Here is a 16,576-nt window from a genome sequence, read left to right on the forward strand (position 1 = left end):
ATATATAATCAATGGAATATTATGCAACCATCAAAAGGAATGAGATCTTGCCATTTGCAACGACGTGGATGGAACTGGAGGGTATTATGCTGAGCGAAATAAGTCAAACAGAGAAAGACATGTATCATATGACCTCACTGATATGAGGAATTCTTAATCTCAGGAAACAAACTGAGGGTTGCTGGAGTGGGGGGTGGGGTGGGAGGGATGGGGTGACTGGGTGATAGACACTGGGGAGGGTATGTGCTCTGGTAAGCGCTGTGAATTGTGCAAGACTGTTGAATCTCAGATCTGTACCTCTGAAACAAATAATGCAATATATGTTAAGAAAAAAAAAAAGAAGAAGAAGATAGCAGGAGGGGAAGAATGAAGGGGGGGAAATGGAGGGGTAGACGAACCATGAGAGATGATGGACTCTGAAAAACAAACTGAGGGTTCTAGAGGGGAGGGGGGTGGGAGGATGGGTTAGCCTGGTGATGGGTATTGAGGAGGGCACATTCTGCATGGAGCACTGGGTGTTATGCACAAACAATGAATCATGGAACACTACATCTAAAACTAATGATGTAATGTATGGGGATTAACATAACAATAAAAAAAAGGAAACAAACAGGGTTCTAGAGGGGAGGGGGGAGGGGGGATTGGTTAGCCTGATGATGGGTTTAAGGAGGGCACGTACTGCATGGAGCACTGGGTGTTATATGAAAACAATGGATCGTGGATCACAACATCAAAAACTAATGATGTGTATTGTATGGTGACTAACATAACATAATAAAATTTAAAAATAAATAAAATTAAATTAAAAAAATAAGAGGACTAATGTAAAGACTCTATAAGCCAAAATGTTTTATGAAAATTAATTCTCCGAGTTCACACTGGGTAAAGGATTTGCAATATCATTTGCAATATGAGCAAAAAAAGGAGTGTGTCTTCAATATATGAAGTATACTTTCCAATCCACAGGAGAAGAAGGTGCTGAGGAAAACAGGACATATGCGTAGGCATTTACAGAAGAAGAAATGCAAATGTCTAATAAGCCTATGAAAAATCAAAGTATTAATCAGAACAATCACATGTTAAATTTTGGAAAAAAGATCAGAGTGCTCAACCAATAAGGTTGGGGGGCAAAAAAGAATGTTGGGAAAATTGGCCAAACTTTGAAAAAAAAAAAGTTAATTAGATCCTCAATTTGACTCGGACATCAGAATAAATGCAAGAAGAATTAAAGATTGAAATGTAAATGAGAAAATTATAAATGAGAGGGTATAGAAAATTCTGTTTTTTATATTCTTGATAAAGACAAAACTTTTCTTGCTGTAACACCAAGGTTGACAGTTTGGACTACATAAACATTTAAAATGTATATAAGGCCAAACAGACAAGCTCGAAGTTAAAAGACAAACAGGAAGGAAGTCTTCATAACATGACAAGCAAGGGCCTAATAATATTATATAAAGAGTTCCTAGAAGTCAGTGAGGAAAAGCTGAGCACATCAAGTAGAAAATGCTCCATGTCTGGGACTTCATAAGCATTCAGGAATAAAATAAATTATGCAAATAGGCAGTGTACACAAGAAGAACTGAAAATAGTGAAAAGATGCCTTGGTGACCCTTGCTAAAAATCAAAGTAATGGGAATCTAAACAGTTAAGGATGATCACTTGCAAGCTGACAAAGATTTTAAAAGATGGATAATATCCAGTTTGGGTGAAGTTGTTGGGCGACAGGCATTCTCCTACTTTGTAGGTGAGTGTAAATTGAAACAACCTTTCTGGAAGACAACTTGCCAACATGTATCAAAGCCTTAAAAATGTGCATACCGCCGGCAGCAAGTATCTTCCGCGGAATTCGTCCTAAGAAACTCATCTTGTGTGTGTGCATAGATTTGTTTCTCGGGCTGGTCATCACCACTTTATTTTATGGCTAACAGTTTTAAGCCACCTTCGTGTTCAACAGAAGAACTGGTTACATAATTTCTGGCAGGCTTACAAAAAGGCATGCCAAACTACCATTAAAAAATAACGTAAAAGAACATTTATTGACATGTGAAGCGATCCACGGTATACTTGGAACTGCATAAAGTAAATTACAAAGCAGTGTGTGTAATACAGAATGCAGAGTAGTTACCCGTAGGGATCAGCTTACAAGTAATGTTTGTTAGTCTCTCCATGGTTTCTCTGTATTGTCCACATTTTCTAAATAAACAAATACTGAGTTGTAATCAGAAGACTCGCAGTAAGTGGTATTTTATTGGGGGGATAAATGAGAAATATGAAGAATAAATTATCATATGCTTAAATATTCCGGTTCTCTCAGATCTCTGCAGCTTGTGGATACAAATAGGGACACATCTTCAAAACTCATTCTGGTTTCAGTATCTCTGGACCCGTCTTGAGCCATTCAGTCTTCCTGGCTGCCTTGAAGCCCAGCTAGGTTATTTCTGGGAGGAGGGAAAGGTATCACAGATGCTCACCATCCTGAGCCCCATCCTCCTCTTGCCACTGTGAAGCCACTTGAGGGCGCCCGTGACTGTGGCTCTGGGACCAAAGGGACCTGTCGGGACAGGACGCCTGCCCCAGGACACTGCATCCTGGATCTCCAAACAGCAGGCCTGAGCGAGGCCCAGGGTGCCAGGTGTCCTCACACGCCGAGCCCCTTCCAGAGCGAAGAGAGGTCCCCCTTTCCCGTTCTGGTGGCATTTTGACAGTTGGGTCCCCTTATCCCCCAGAATCTCTACCCCACACACACATACACAAACATCCTCTCCACTTCTGCCTTCAGCTCTTCTTTTAAGGAACCTCACAGAGTCCTGGCCCTGGCCCTCCACCACAGCCTGCCGTTTCTGAGCCCGTCTTATCCTCCCTCCCACGGGACACTGGCTCAGACCCCTCCTTCCTCCCGTGTCCAGACATGACAGACCACAGCCCCAGGGAAAGGCGCCTGATGAGCCCCTCACAGCTTTAACAGCGGACAGAGGTTTCGTGCATTCCTCTTGTGCACGGAGCATGTTGGAAAGGACATGAGCGCACACCCAGGAACTTCCACCTGGGCTCCCATCCCAGCAGGGAGGGGTTTGTGTCCCCATCGTCTGACTAGGAGACAGATTTTGTGGCTAATGCCCACATTCTTAGCCTGAGTCACCTGATAATTCACCTTGTCGCTTGGGTCTTCATTTCCCCAGAGATCCGGGTTCCCGCACCACCCACTCTGCCAAGCACTGGGAGGCTGAGAGCTCGATGGGACACAGTCGTCCGCCGCTCAGGAAGGCGGTGCAGAGAACACCAGCATGGAACCGGCCCGCCCACTTGGCCTTGCTTTCTGCCACAGATGGTGGAACCCGCCCGCTCTCCAGCCCTGACGAGGCCCCGAGGCCAGGACCCGGCACTGCCTGGCAATGAATGCCTGAGGTATTTGGTGAGTCCGGGAGCCCACGGATGGGGCAGTGGGCGGGACCGTCTCCACTCAGTGTTTAAGGGACAGGAAATTCCTACCGGCAGGATGACCTCATGCTGACGGGGCTAGGGAGCGTCTGCCCGGGGCTTAGTCTGGGAGGGGCACAGTGGCCTGTCCCAGGACGCACCGAGGCCATGGCCCATGGGTTCCTCCCAGGAGGATGCAGCCAGCCCCTTTAGCATCCTGGAGGCTTAACCTCTTTGCAGACCCCAGAGCCTGACTCGGGCATGCAGGCCACTGCCCATCCAAACCCTTCCTGCACCCCCTCCTGTGAGGTTTTCTGGCCCCTCCCATGGTGCCTAGGGCAACCCAGACCCCCACCCCCACATGGCTGCAAAACCAGCTCCTTCCCCTGGACCTAGGTTCAGAGGATCTGCATGCTCCCGTCCCCAGGGACAGGGTTACAAAAGGGATGGAGGCAGGGCAGGCTCCCTATGCAGGGCATGGAGGTGGGAGGCGGGAAGGGTGGCCTGGCAGCAGGAAGATTAGGCCCGAGACTGCCTGATCTAGAATTGGGGCTGGGGAAAGCACAGATGCCTGTTCGGTGACATCTGGGTGACGCTGGGCACATGTCAGTAGCCGTAGCTCACTCCCAGCCCTGCCCTGGACCTGTAACTCTGGAATCAGCAATCAGGACATGCCCAGCATGGGAACGTCTCTTCCTCAACAAGCAGGCTGAGCAGTGGGCAGACCGTGGCAGGGACTCCTGGGCCAGGGCCAAGGGTGGGGTTGCATGCCCCAGGCCGAGGTGGCTCAGCCGGAGACATGCCATCGGCAGTGGAGCCCAGGGCTCTGGGCCCTGGAATTGTCCTTGGCGAGGCTAGGGACTCCTAGGAGAGGCCGTAGTGTCTGAACTCAATCGGCCCTGCCTCCAGCTCTCTATTCCACAGGTCATGGATAGGTGGGTGACCTCAATGCTTAAGGGCAGAGGCCTGCTGCAGTGCACATCTCCCTCCCCGCACCCCCAGGTGGGGCAGACACAGCGCTGGGTGCCCTGGATGGTGTGACCCAGAGTGACGAGCTTAGGAGGTCACATACCCTGTGTGGACCTGCATTCCTCATCCGTGATCTCTCCTGAGGTGTGGCATGCATACACCTGATGGTCAGGGCTGACGATGGACGGATGCATTGGTGGAATGGGGGCTGCCTCTATCCAGGTCTGGGGGGTCTGCAAGCAGCCTCCTGTCTCATCTGGTCCTAAAGGGCAAACTCCCACCCCCGGCGTGGGACAGGGGGAAAATGGGTGAGCTCCAAACCTAAGGTGCTCTGGCCCTCTAGAGGGACAGAGTGAAGGCACTCTGGCTTGCCCTTAGAAGGAGCTCAGTTGAGGACTTACAGTCACAGAAAAGTGGGAGTTGGAGCCTTGTCTCATACCCGACAAGGAGCCCTGTGCAGGTGACGGTTCAGCAGAGGGGGAGGTGACTTTTAAGCCTTCAGATTTTGTCTCTTCAGTACTTGCTTTTATTTACGGTTCTTCAGCTCTTTAGCCTGAGTGATGAACATAGGAGATAGAACTCTTAGGAGATACAAGTCAGTTTGACACCAAACACTGTAAGTGTCCCAGCATTGAGGAAAAACAGGGAGATGGGGGGTAGAAACCTAGGCACGTTGCCTGGGAAAACATGTGCCTGCACCCCCTGGAGTGTCGGCTTCCTGGGGGAGGGCGGGGATTCTTACCTGCTTTTTTGTCTCCAGCAACTAAAATAGTGCCTGGCACGTAGCGGACACCCCATACATACTTGGGGAATGAATGATGCAGGGAGGTGAACCCTAAGCCTGCCAGTGTGTACCTCATAGCCGAGCAACCCCTTTTGCCGGGAACTGGTCCTGATTCAGCCCTGCCCTCTGCCGGTGTCACCCTCACTCATGACTCCAACTCCGCCGCTGGCTACCACACAATGGGAGTGGCAGGTGTTGGGGAGGACACCGTGAATCAGACAGGATCTCTGCCCTCTGGGCACTCCCAGTCCAGGGCAGGAAATTGACAAGAAGAGAGATGGATGTCATCAGTGGGGTGATTGTCTGGGGAGAGGATGTGTGTGCATGAGCAGGGAAGGCACAAGTGACAGGGGTGGAGTGAGCCCCAGGAGATTTCGCCCGGTGCTGAGGAGCAGGACTTTTCAAGTCCCAGGCAGATCCAGGCTTGAATCCCGGCCCCACCCTGGAAGAACGTCGGGCAAGTGAACTTAACCTGTGCTTCCGTTTCTTGTCTACCAAGTGGACATGATGCCCTCCTCATAGCTTTGTGAGGATAGAATTGGGATAATTCATGTGAAATGCTCAGCCCAGGGCCAGATACATAATAAGTGCTGGTGATGGTATTATTACTGTTAAGGTTTTAAAAAGGAGGTGACCTTTGAGCCGGGGTTTAAAGGAGGACAAGAAAAGAAAGAGTAGCTCTAGGTGATACTGACTGAAGTTATGGTAACTAAGCATGTCCATGCAGGAGAGTAAAGCTGGGAAAACATGTTCTTGACCTCTGCTTGCCCAGGAAGGAAATAGAAAAGATCTAATGAGAAGAGTAAGGTGGGGCTGGATGGGCAATGGGAGACATTTGGAATAGCCACCTTGGGGGTGGGTGTAAGAACCGATGGGATCTATCAAGAATCCAGTTATGAGGCTGAGTATCTGGTATTTTAATGGGCCAAGCAACAACATTCCAGCCAGGAGTGAGAACCAAGGAGGCAAATGATCAGGCTGGACTAGAACTGGTGCTGATCAGGTGGTAGAGAAGGGGACAGACCTAAGAGACAGAGCAAACATCTGAGTGTTGTTAAAGAGAATGACCCATGATTCCAGGACCTGGCACAGAGCCTGCCATGTGGGTGTTATCCCATAAACGGTCACTAAATTCATGAGTGAAGGAAGGAATACGTGAAATGAACCTATGTTCTAGCTTAGTGAAGAAAACACTTGAAAGCAGATCCAAGGGTCTTGTCATTGCGTCTTCAGCCAATGTACTCAGCCTATTTACTACTGATAAAAGGACACTGGTGGGTCCTTGACCTCAGGGCAAGCACCATGGTTGGCAATCCTGTTCTCTTCTGTTTGGGTCAATGTGACGTAAAGGAACTCTGGACCATAGCCCTTCTCAGTCTGTAGCTTCCTGTTTCTGCCCCTCTTCTTCCACCTTGAGCCACTCGTGTCAGAATACGATATCCGGAGCTACAGCAGCCCTGTTGTAACCCCAGGGAGACAAGCAATGGACACAACGCCAACGTGCTGAGGATGGTAGAGTATAAAAACAGAGCCTCGGTCTTTGATGGCATGGCTGAGCTGCTGCGCCGGTCCTGGGACTACTTAGCTCCAGACTTCTCGCTAAGTGACCAGTAAATGCCATTTTGGATTAAGCCATTTGTGGCTTACTGTTCCTTGCAGCTGAATGCATCCTAAGTGGGCAGGGCCACCATTTGAACAATTCACACTGTGGCCTAGTGGAAGCGCCCCAGGAGTTGTGCAGTGTGGCCTCTTGTCAACTGGGGAGGGGGCTGGTAGCCCGGAGAAAGGGTCTGGAGATCTTGAGGATTTGGAAAAGTGGGTTGATAGGACCTGAAAAGACAAAAAGCCAACACTTGAAGCTGCCGTGTTCCCAGGACACTCTTCCCAGGGGACTTTCCCCGCCTCCACTCCTGTGCTTTTTCCTCCACTGACCACCTGCAGGTTCTGCAGCTCAGCCAGCAGGAACACAAGCCGATGTCATCTACCCCCCTCACTCCAGCCCCCTTTGCCTAGAACTTGCAGTCCTCACTGGTGATTCTCTTGGAGTCTCCATCACTTGGCTTTAAGGGGGGTACCTCTATTCCCCCCACCCCTTGCACATGAAGAAGGGAAAGTATGGCCCAAGCATAACCAACCCTTTAAGGCCAGAAACCTTCTCATGGCTCTTTCTATTGTGAGTGAGAAAGTAGGCAGCTCTCTGGGAATGGGATTGGTCCTTCTACCTCCCAGCAGGCCTTGCTGACAGTGGCTGTTCTCACTGGAAGACCCTGGATCCTCTCTAGATTGAGTGGCTTACTGACTTCACTATAATTCCAAGGCAACAGGAAAATCCCTGTCTCATCCTGTTACTGCCTGATTAGTCATCCTCTCCACCTGCATCCAGATCCGTGTGGCTGCATGGTCAGCCCCCTCTTTCTGCCAGATTGGAAAGCGTGCAAGTTGGAGGTTCAACTATACAGTATTTTCTGAGTCTTTAAGTCCTTAGGGCCAAATTTCTCTCATATATATATATATATATATGTATGTATGTGTGTATATATATACACACACATATATATATATACATATCTGGGGTCCCTTGAGTACTTTAGAAAATTGATGCCCTGTTGGTCACTTTCGCCCAATTTTGGAACTATTGCTGACTCGTGTGTGTGTGTGCACGCACGCATAAAGGAAAAGTACTTTGTGATTGTCTTAACTTTGTGAGAACTAAGGTCGCCAGGGAGCCTAGAGCAGCCTAGATGAGTAATGCAGTTCCGGTAGGAACAATTGAAATCCCAACCCCAGAGTGATTCTCCTAAGAGCACCCAGACCCAACTCACTCCATTCCTGCAGCATCTAGAAAGCTACTTTGCCACCACAGGGCTGGCCCACCGTTACATCATCAGGACCCAGCACAGTGAAGGGCACCCAGTAGGTCCTCGACAATTATTTAAGGAATGTATGAATATTGATATCAAGTTAATTTAGCAGGGTCAGAACTGGTGGTTAAATTTAGTTAAGATTCTTTGTTTTTTCTAGAGAGTTTGTGAACGATAGCTAATAGTGTTGTAGATAGTGCATGCTTTGACAAAGATAGATAAAAATTCATTATTCAGGTCCTTATAGAACTGCAAGCAAGTCAGGTAAGGCAGGAATTGAAAAGCATCTTAAGGACAGTTACGTTGGAGGTCAGTGGTGACCTGAGGTGGGCGATTTGGGGACACAGGTGAGAGGAAGTCAAATCACTGAGGTTTAAGGGGTATACATGAGAACGGAAATGGAGAGAATCCAGGACAGGCAGTTCTTCGAAGAAGCTCCATCGTGAAGAGAGCAGTATCTCTCAGGGCATTTTGCTACTACCCACTGTCCCTTCCCTTCTCCTCCCCGGTACCTGAAAGAACAGAAATAAAATCAGCTTATCCAGGCGCACCCTGAAGAAACAGCAAATGTTGGCGAGGATATGGACAAAAAGGATCCCTCGTGCACTGTTGGTGGGAAGGCAAACTGGTGCAGCCACTGTGGAAAACAGTATGGAGGTTCCTCAAAAAGTTAAAAATAGAACTACCCTACAATCCAGCAGTCGCACTACTAGGTATTTACCCAAAGAATACAAAAACACTAATTCAAAGGGATACATGCACCCCAATGTTTAGGGCAGCATTATCTACAATAGCCAAACTATGGAAACAGACCAAGTGTCCATCAACTGATGAATGGATAAAGAAGATATGGTGTGTGTGTGTGTATGTGTGTGTGTATGTGTGTATGTAATGGAATATTACTCAGCCATAAAAAAGAAGGAAATTTTGCCATTTGTAACCACATGGATGGATCTAGAGAGTATAAAGCTAAGTGAAATAAGTCAGCCAGAGAAAGACAAATACTATATGATTTCAGTCATACGTGGACTTTAAGAAACAAAACAAACTTGGAAAGAAAAAAAGAGACAAACCAAGAAACAGACTCTTAACTCTAGAGAACAAACTGCTGGTCACCAGAGGGGAGGTGGGTGGGGGATGGAGGAAACAGGTGATGGGGATTATAGAGTATACTTATGATGAGCACTGAGTACAAGAATTGTTGAATCACTATCTTTGTACACCTGAAACTAATACAACACTGTATGTTATTTATACTGGAATTTTTTTTAAATGCACCCTGAAAAAGCATCCCAGGCCAACCTCTGCACCCCCAAGGACCTCCCGACAGAGGGAAGACACGGCATCAAAATACCATACTTTGTATTAAAACCCAAGTCTTTTGAAAGCCTTCTGTTTCCCATCTCCAAACAACTCCACTGAACGTTGGCTCAGAAACACAAGGCAAATGGCACTTAGCCTCTTGGCCCACAGGTGCCTTGAGACTCAGGTCATAGTTGCAGAGGAAAAAGCATACGAAATATTACATATGCTCGAGGAGGGTTCCAGGAGCTCCTGAAGCCCATGGCGGGATGTCGTGAATCTCAGATCTAGAACCTCTACACCAGCAGCCAGGATGCTGAATGCTTTGAATGGTGTCTGCTCTTCTGGCCGAAGGGGGGCTCCCTGGTGGGCCAGGATGCCAGGAGTCTGCGTGGTGGTCCTGGGCAGAAGGATGCCCACCGGCTGGAGGCTTCACACCGCCTGAGACCAAATGCGCTGGCATGCCCTCCCCTCCTCCAGAAGAAGGGGAGGTGGGCACTCTAAGCCACACCTTCACCGGCTGTTGCAAGGCTGTGGACCGTGCAGCTCTGCTTTAATTCCAGAATGAACCAGATTGAAGGTGGCCCCGGAGATCAGTGTTGACATGAAGATTTCTGCTCCCCGCCCTCCTGCTTGTTTCTTTTCTGTCCTCTCTTCAATCTAAACCTCCTTGTCTTTGGATCAACGGTTTCATGTCTGGCAGTGAAAGCCACCTATAACATCTCCAGTAAGAAACAGAGGTTTTTGAAATCCCTAATTGGCTAAACACTAATATGGAAGGAACACAGACACACACAGCTAAGTGGAGATGCATCCTGCTGGGTAGGTTGGATTTAAGAGATCCATCCCTTAAACCATTAAATTCTCACCCAAACATGCAACGTAGTGACAGATCGCCTTACCCAGTCATCTTGCCTAATTCTTCCTGTCTGAGTCCCTCCTGGAACAGCCCAGCTCCGAGCCTGCAGGCTCCTGGGCTGTGACTCCATCCTTGTGCCAGGAGCTGTGTAATGCTGGAGGATGCAGGAAGGCCGGCTGAGCGCCAGCTCTGACCCCCCCCCCCCCCAGGAGGTGGCCGTGGTAGTTACTCCTCCGAGGGATGGTTGCGTCATGTGCCCGAGGGAGCACCGAGCTGGCGGCGGGGGGCGGGTGACGTGGCATCCCCTCCACCTGGCACCTACCACAGTGCCCGGCGTTCCGACAAGCCTCGAAGTGGATGGGATTTCGGAGACGGCAGGGGCTCGGGCGGAGCTGCCGGACCACCCACGAGGCCGGCGCGGGCGTGCTGGTGCACCCGTGGGGTTCTGGAAGGTGAGCGGCTCCTGCCCGCTGCCGGGTCTCTGTGTGCTTTGCGGAGGGGCGAGGCGGGCGGGGAGGCTGGGGGACAGAGCTGCGAGGGCTTTGCCTCGAGCGGGACTGCGGAAACCACACCTCAATTAGAGGGAAGGGTCTGGAATGTGAAAAGGTCAGGAACTTGGGGGGAGACGCGGTCATGTCATTCTGGAATGTACACAGCTGGGGCAAGGGGTGGCCGGGCGCAGTCCTGAGGCCTCTGAGGCAGGCGCGGCGAGGCTGGAATCCCGGCTTGACCACCCAGGGGAGGAGGGAGGCTGCCGGTCAGCCTCCGCATCCCGGGAGTGTGCATGAAGGTCCCCACCTTGGGGGATCCCTGTGGGGCGTGCACACAAGGCGCCAGGCCCAGGAACACGTGCCATGATCAGATGACATTCGGTCACAATTCCCTTTTGTCGGGAGAGCAGGTGCCAAACACGCGGACCAAACGTGGTTTTAACCGTGGCCTTTTAAGGAACTGTTTCTTCAAAAAAGGAAATCCTGACCATCACATTTTGAACAACCCAGATGAGCACAAAGATGCGAGGCCTGTAAGGGAAGGTCTCTCCTCAGCTCAGGTGTTAAAAGCCCCTGGGAGAAGCGTCTGCCTTTGGCTCAGGTCATGATCCCAGGGTCCTGGGATCGAGCCCTGGGTTGGGCTCTCTGCTCAGTGGGGAATCTGCTTGTCCCTTTCCCTCTGCCCCTCCTCGTGCTCTCTCTCTCAAATAAATATATAAAATCTTAAAAAAAAAAAAGCCCATGTACCCCAAATGGAAGGGGATTACCTACCCAGGGAAAAACCAAATAGCCTTGCTCTCTGCTTCCTTACCACTCTCTGTCTTCAAAGCAAACTCACCCCCACCTGCTGCCCCATCCACCTGCTGTCCCCCCTCTCCTCATCTTGTTCGGTGATGCTTTCTGAGCACCTGCCAACTACACACCCCACCACTTAGTTCCTCCAAGACCACCTGCCATCCGCCCACCCCCCTTCCACTGAGGCTGCCCTTGCCAGGTCCCAGAGGGACCTTCTAAGTGCTTCATGGGACAAATCCCCATAGTTCTTACCTTCCGTGACCTGCAGCATCTCCATTCCATTGGAAAACATTTTTTATATCCCTGCTCTGTTCAAGGCACCAAAAATACTAGGGTGACTGTTACATAGCTAACCACTTCCGCTTTGATTTCCTGGTTTTCCACAGTCCTTTTCTTTCTTCCTCCCATATTGTCTGCTGGCTCATCTTCCCCAATTGCTGTTTAAATGGGCTTCCATCTTGACAGGCTTCTCATGGCAGTTGGCAAGCTCTGTTCCAGAGAGCAGATGATCACGTCCAGCCCAGACCTCGCTCCCCAGCTACCGATCCTCATTTCCTGCTTCCAACTGACATGTCCGGCTGGGATTCACGGGCACCTCAGATCCCGCCTGTCCAAAGCAGGCCTGTTTCCCATGGTCTGGGAGGCCCCCACATTGCAGCTCAGCATCAGGCTGCTCCCTGCCTCTCTGTCCTTTCTGTCCCTCCTTATCAGCTTCTCCTGCCTGGGCATCTCAGCTCCTGGCCTCCCTGCCTGGAACATGCTTCTTCCCTCCGACTCTAGCTCCCATTGCTCATCCCCGCTGGCTCCCAGATCCCTGGCTGCATTGTTAGAATTACAGACTTCTTGGGACCCACTGTGGACATCCTGAATCAGAAGCTTGGGGGAAGAGTGCTGCAGTTGTACATTTTTACAAAGCTCCCCAGTGATGACTATGCACTCTGAAGTTAAGAAGGAACAAAAAACGGGAGGCTGTATTCTAGACGCATTACAAGCAATAGTTGGCAGGATTTAGTGATTGTCTGGATATGGAATGTGAAGGAGAGGGAAGAAAGAAGACCCTTCCGGACGGAATGCCAAGCTGGGAGAATGGCATCCTGGGGAACGAACAGCAGGGGCCCCGAACTGATTTTCGTGGGTGAGCTAACAGCTTCAGTCTGACGCGTTACGGAGCCCCCAGTGGGAAACGAATAAAAACATTGCTGAGGTATTTCCTGAAATTCATTCTTTGTTTAAATTCGGAATGATCTTTTATTCGTTTCCCTCTACCTAATGTTGAAACCCAAGTTGTCAACCCAAATGAAGGGATAAGACAGATGATCTTGAAGTAGAGGGGTCTGAGGCCGTGTTGACGAACAGAAGGGAGACGTATCTGGAGTCGAAGCGTGAGCTGAAAAAGACACTTCTTAATTGGAGCTCAAACTTATCAGCACATCTCCTTCCCCAACCATTTTCTGAAACAATTATCCTAATTTATGTTTTTGAATTGCCAAGGGAATAGTTTATCCCTGAACTCCCACTTGCCAAAAATATTTAAGCCTCCTTGGAGAGTCTTTTGAAAATCGCCTCTTTTATTGGCACCATTGTCTATTTGTATCTCCAAATACCGTAATACACCTTATCAATAAATCCTTTCTCTGCAGAATCAGTGCTGTGATCCCTGAGATGTAAGCCTATATCTTAATAAGAGAAAATGCGTGTCCTAAGCGTTCATACTGTAAAGTTAATCCGTGGAGATCTGAACCTTGAAATTACAGTCCAGCCTTAACATGGTCTAGCGATACAGAAAATTATAACTGAATCCAAGTTTTGCAGTTGCTAACGAGAATGAGAGATAAACAAATACTAACCGAACCACTGATGATTAGCGATAACTCTGTTGTACCTAAGAAGTGTTTTCTGTTAACATTTGTGTTTCAGGACCCGGTGCTTTTATAGATAGGAAAGTATTTAAATTTGCTGTCACATTCCTTCATAGCCTTAAATCAGCAAAGCCCAGGCTTCTACCATGACTAGAACCAAATGTTATTTTCTAAAGAAAGGAGCTGCAGGATCAGGGAAGTGTCAGGCAATTCATCAGGAGGAAGGAGGACAAGATGCCAAGCCCTTAATGCTTTAGGGCATATTAGATATTTAACCCTTTCCATAAAACAGAAAGGCTTTTTTTTTTTTTAATGAAGAAAACATTTCTGAATTCATGCTTTCTTCTCTGGGCAGACAGCATTTGGGAGTCCTAAATTGGAATTTACCAACTAGAGATAGATCTTTAGAGCTGGGAAGCTGGTGTAGCACCTTCCTTCACAGGTGGGCATGCAGGGTGGGAAGCCCTGAGACCAGGTCAGCGGCAGAGCCAGGAGCACATTCCCCGGCCTCAAGGTCCTCCTCCATGAGGCCACCTTCTGCAGCCTTCCACTTCCGTGCCTAGCTTTTCACTAAACAAACGCCGTGCTTCTAACTCATGCTATTTCTAATGGGGATACCGTCATAATTAACTTGATGGCCTGTGCCCAAAGCCTGGAATAAAATATAAATGGTACCTGGCATTATGCTCCATCTAAAATTATTTTTTTTTACGTTAAAGCAAGGATCTCACTGATGAACAGTTTTCATTTTGAAAATTTCAGTCACCTGTGTGGGTATGGGACTATGATGTCACAACAGAGGTCGGGGTCAATTCGGTAGAGATACAAGAAGGACTTTCTATATGCAGGCCCCACTTGAAGATGCTGGAGGGGGGCAGAGGAAAGACATGGAACCAGCCTTCAGAGAATTCACCACCTAGCAAGAAGTCAGCCAGCCCGCCATATACTTACTGCAGCGGGTTAAGGACGTAGAGGATAGAGGGGGTGGCAGGCAGGAGCCCATGTCTTGCTGGCAAGCATGCATCTCGTCCCGGCTCTGACTTCAGCATCTCCACGCTGATAGCTTGAAATTGACAAATGCTATAAAAGCAGGTTCTGGGGAGTCTGTCGTTAAACACTTAACAGTGCAACGTGGGATAGAAAATACCACAGAAGAGATGTGTTTTGAGGGATGAATAGGAGTTTGGTGGAGGGAGGGTCAGAGGAAGAAAAGTCATCTAGCCAGGAGGAATACATGTATGGGGCATTGCATGTTTAGGAAATGCAAATAGATCCATGGTTCTCAAACTGTAATGTGCGTCAGCATCACCTGGAGAGCTTGTGAAAACAGTGTGTTCGTTGCTGGGCCCTGCCCTCGGATTTTCTGATTTAATACGTCTGGGGTAAGGCCCAAGGAAGTGCGTTTCTAGCCCAGGTGATGCTAATGCTGCTGGTCGGGAAGAGAGGTAGATGATAGAACACCCCGTGCTCGCCAGAAAGCCTGGATTTTCCTCTAGCTCCTCACCTTTCCGACTGTGGTCCGGGACCCAACAACAGCATCAGCATCACCTGGGAGCTTGTTCTAAAAACAGGAGCCACAGACCTCCCAGACCTGTTGAATCAGAATCTGCAATTTAACAAGATCCTTGGGTGATTCGTACCCGTTTAAATGTGGTAAGCGCTGTTCTTTGTAGCCCACGGGCTCTCTGGCCTCCCCTGAATTAGAATTACCCGGGGGAGATTTTCAAACATACTTATGCCCAGGCCCCATCTCCAGAGACTTGGATCTAACTGATTTAGGATCCGCCTGGGCCTGGGTGTCATTTAAAAGCCCCACAGGAGGTTCTGATGTGCAGCCCTGGCTATGAACCTGGGCTCTAGCCACAACCTTTAGGTGGGAGAAGGGCTCCTTGTCGGGGCTGCCCTTGGGAATCTGCCATGGGGAGAGTTTGAAAACACGGCCCCAAAGCTCCAAGGTCATCACTAGCAGCTGAGAAGAGCTGGGGCAGGGACAGCTCGCCCTGCTCACCACCGACCTGCCTCCTTCCCACCCTTCTCTTCCTCCTGCTTGCCTCGGACGGACCTCCCGTTTGGCCTTTACTTTCTCTTTCTCACTCCCTCAATGATCTATATCAGCTAACGTGAAAAAGACTCTCCCCACGAGCATGTCCTTTCCATACGCAAAGTACTTTAACATATAATCTCACTAGATAACATGAAAGGGGGAACGTTTAAAGGCCCTTGGATTTATCTAATAAGTTACCTGGCCCTGAGCGGTCATTTAAACTGACAGGTGAATTGAATGGATTGGATTTTTCTCTCTCTAATTCAAAACCAATACCAACTAGTGACTGAGAGGCTTTGTATTTGCGAATGGCCCTCGGCTGGCCCTCCTCCCCTGCAACACCTTAGAACTTGACCCTAAACAGAAAAGTGAGTTGCTCACTCTACTGCAGGGGACATGTCTATGCAGCACGCATTCTGAGAGCACACTTAGCATGTACACATTAGATTACGTAGCCTTCTGGGACAGTTTGGCCAGTCCAAACAGCTTTGCCAACTAATAAAAGCCATTAGCCCTGAACTTCAAAAGCATTAGGCTAAGTGAAAGAAGCCAGACACAAAAGACCACCTATTGTAGTATTCCATTTGTATGAAATGCCCATGGAGATAGAAGGTAAATTAGCTGTTACCTGAGGTTGGGGCTGGAGGGGGGGCAGAAACTGCAAATGCGCACTGAGGAGTTTGTGTTGGAGGGGTAGAAACGTTCTAAAATTAGATTATGGCTATGGTTGCACAATTCTATAAATATACCCCACACCATTGAATTGTCCCGTAAAATGGATGAATGTATGTAAGTCATACTTCAATAAAGCTCCTTAAAAAGTAACAACAAAACATTAGCATTCAGTATTTCTCCACCTGAGAACATGCTTTTCCACCTTCCTCCCCCTCCAATAATATACGGTGAAAAGGAGAGAGCAAAATGATGTCAATACAGACTCATTTAAGAGAAAAAAAAAATGTGTTTACACCGCATGTGGTTCGAGAGCATATTTATTTGACTTAAAGCACTGTTAGGTCTCGCAAGGCCAGGAGAAGAAGGAAAAGAAAAAGAAAAAAGAGGAAAGTTTAAAAAGAGAAGAAATAAGAGCTATTTTATGTTGTTAAAAATAGCGGCGTGGGGAAGCTCCTGGCCCTGGGAGGGCGGGGGGCAGAGCTGCGGGAAAGGGTTAACCCCGCGGGCGCTGACATGT

At 48.8% G+C, this 16,576-nt stretch overlaps 1 protein-coding gene across 8 annotated transcripts in view; it reads left to right on the forward strand.

Moving 5' to 3' along the window:
- The window catches only part of BNC1 (basonuclin zinc finger protein 1), a 163,125-nt gene that overhangs the window by 53,912 nt on the left and 92,637 nt on the right, over positions 1-16,576 (forward strand). For all 8 annotated transcript variants that reach the window (XM_078078815.1, XM_078078820.1, XM_078078813.1 and 5 more), the window contains one exon: positions 3,183-3,415. The gene's annotated coding sequence lies outside the window, so the exon portion shown is untranslated. The remainder of the gene's footprint in view (positions 1-3,182; positions 3,416-16,576) is intronic.

This window comes from Halichoerus grypus, chromosome 8 (assembly GCF_964656455.1).
Source record: "Halichoerus grypus chromosome 8, mHalGry1.hap1.1, whole genome shotgun sequence".
NCBI lineage: Eukaryota > Metazoa > Chordata > Mammalia > Carnivora > Phocidae > Halichoerus > Halichoerus grypus.